At 49.6% G+C, this 2657-nt stretch overlaps 1 non-coding gene across 1 annotated transcript; it reads right to left on the bottom strand.

The window, feature by feature from the left end:
* Positions 1-1915: 1915 nt before the first annotated feature.
* LOC115065540 lies at positions 1916-2046 on the bottom strand. The gene has a single exon (XR_003845323.1). It is a non-coding gene; the product is annotated as a small nucleolar RNA SNORA17 (small nucleolar RNA).
* Positions 2047-2657: the final 611 nt, after the last annotated feature.

Genomic DNA, 2657 nt, shown 5'->3' with positions numbered 1-2657 from the left:
AACCCACTGCAAGAAGAGCCAACTCTACCCTGATGCCCAGTTGAGGTACATCAGGTGAAGGACAGGGACAGCTCCCCTGCCTTCATGACCCCAACACCAATTCTGTCTGCCACAGTTGGCTAGGGAAAAAGGGAGGAGAGTGGCCAGGTCTCTTGCTCTTATGACCCCAGTGCCAGCTCTCCCACCTGCTGTAGATGGCAAAGAATGAGGGGAGGGAGGAGGGTATCTCTCTCTCTCATGTACACCACTGCCCAACAGAAAAGAGGCAGAGCAGGCACACTTGTGCCCTCACATCTGGATCACCCTCAACCCCCACTTCCAGGGCCAGCTCTACTGTGCTGTCCAGGTGAGGGGCAGGGCCTGTTCTTTCACTATGATTACCTCAGGGTCAGTTCTCTTGTCTGCAATAGGTAACAAGGGTGAGAAATTGGTTATTTCTCCTTCGTCCTTATCACTGCACGGCAGACAAGTTTCAGGGCCAGCTATCTAATGCTCTAGCACTTGGAGCTGGCTCACCCACATGCCTACCACCAGAGTCAGCTCTACTATGTTCCCCAGGTGAGGTACAGGGCCCAGTCTCTGGAGGACTGCAGCAGGTAAGGAGTAGCTATAGCTCTCCTGCTCTCATGACTGGAGGGTCAGGTCTCCTGCCTGCAGAAGGTGAGGAGGTGTGACAGGGAAGATGGTATCTCTCCCTCATCTACACTATCACATGGTAGGGCCAGCTCTCCCAGGCTGGTATGGCTTAGGACAGGCTCCCCTGCAACTCCCACCGTGTGGGGGGCCTGCTTTCCTCAGGAATGCAACTGTCTAGGAGCTAGTTCAGCCCTCCAGCTCTCATGCTTGGAGCAGGAACACCGGGGCCACCTCTATGTAAATGCAGGATGCCACACAGCTACGAAAGCATCTCCTGCAGGAGGACCTAATTGAGGACTGCCTGAGAGACCAAGGATTGCTGATGAAGACAATGTCAGCCAATCAGGAACTGCTGTTTAGAAGAGATGCTTTCTTGGGACCAATGAGGCACAAGTGGAGGGTATTAAAAGAGCTTGCCGCAGTGTTCAGATGAGCTTGCTGTGGTGTTTCTCACCTGCTCCAAGAGTCTGTGTCATTGGCTCTGAGCCACCTCACCTTCAACTCCCAAGGGCAGGTAGTGTTGGGCAGCGAGTAGTCCAGGGCACAGGCAGAAATGCTTCCAGGGACATCTCCTGCATGATGTCCAGGCAAGGGCTGTGGCCAGTTCTGCAAAGCCCTCAGACATTAATATGTCTCAGCCCAGACAAGGAAGATCTGCCTGGACTTTGGCTGCAGTAGACCCCTGCTGCTGTAAGACTGTGGACCCAGATGTGGTAACAGTGGCAGCATAAGCCAGAAACCCACCAGGTGGTACCACCAGGTACTCACATCAGGCTGACCCTTTACTACCCTCAGGTCTCCAGTTCTGTCTCTCTTCATTGTGCGGAAAGCCTTCTGTTTCTTTTTCCCTTCCATTTCTCCACAACTCACTTGCTCCTCTTACTGTTGCCCAGGGTCTCTGTGTGTCTGGAATAGTCTTAGGGGTGGTCTCAGGAGTGCTATGCCCTTCTTATTCATTAGGGTATCCATCAGGGGTCATCTCAGTATGGTCTTTACTCCCCCAATTCCCAACCAGGTCTGTGTGGCACCAGATTGGTGGTCATCTCATACTATTTCCCTGTCCGTGTCCCATGGAACTGGTCTGGTGGTTGTCTTTAGCTTGCTTTCTCCTGGCCTACCTGAGTGACTCCATTCAAGGGTCATCTGTACTGGGTTCACTCCCATCCTTATCGCTTGTTCCCAGGTAGGGTTCTTCTCAGTCTGAGGCTTAATCACCCATCCTGCCTGGGCCTGTTTGGCATTGGTCTGGTGGTCATCTCAGGCTAACTCTTTTTAAGGGAACAGTAGACTACTAATCATTCATGTGTTTGTAAATCAGAACACTGAACATAGACACAGCGTCACTCTTTCTGCCACCTGCAGACACACATGAGATACAGCAATCATACTTGCATTGCTTCTAGAGGCAGGTGATGGAGTTAAGTCCTATATTCTTATTACGTTTGTATCTAATTGCTTGGATTTCAACAGAGAGACTGACTTAAGCATCAGCTGCCTGGTTGGTAATACAGTGTCTGAGAGATTTTGTGATCCAGATTGAGACTGCTGGCCCTCCTACGTGGTTGCCCTCCTCCTTCTTCTCCTCTTCCTCCTCCTCTTCTTCCTCCTCCTCTTCTTCTTCCTTTTCCTCCTCAGCTTCTTACAGCTTTTCCCTAACTCAACAACAGGGGTCAGCAGCTTCTGTCTGTTGGTTTTGTGCGAATATCTGCATCTGACCCTTTCAGCTGCTTGTTGGGCCTTTCGGAGGGCAGTCATGGTTTTTAACTTAGCCATGCTGATTCATGTAAGGTGGGAATCTCAGTGTCATTTGAATTTGAATTTCTCTGATCACTAAGGACTTTGGACATTTCTTTAGGTGTTTCTCAGTCATTTGAGATTCCTGTGTTGTGAATTCTTGGTTTAGTTCTATACCGCAATTTTGAATTGGGTTGTTTAGTTTTTTGGAAGTTAGCTTCTTGAGTTCTTTATATATTTTGGATATTAGCTCTTTATTGGATATGGGGATAGTGAAAATTTTTTCC

The sequence above is a fragment of the Mus pahari genome, chromosome 15, assembly GCF_900095145.1.
Source record: "Mus pahari chromosome 15, PAHARI_EIJ_v1.1, whole genome shotgun sequence".
In the NCBI taxonomy this organism is placed as follows: Eukaryota; Metazoa; Chordata; class Mammalia; order Rodentia; family Muridae; genus Mus; species Mus pahari.
The sequence above is the reverse complement of the archived record's forward strand: the minus strand, read 5'-3'. Positions and strand labels throughout refer to the sequence as shown.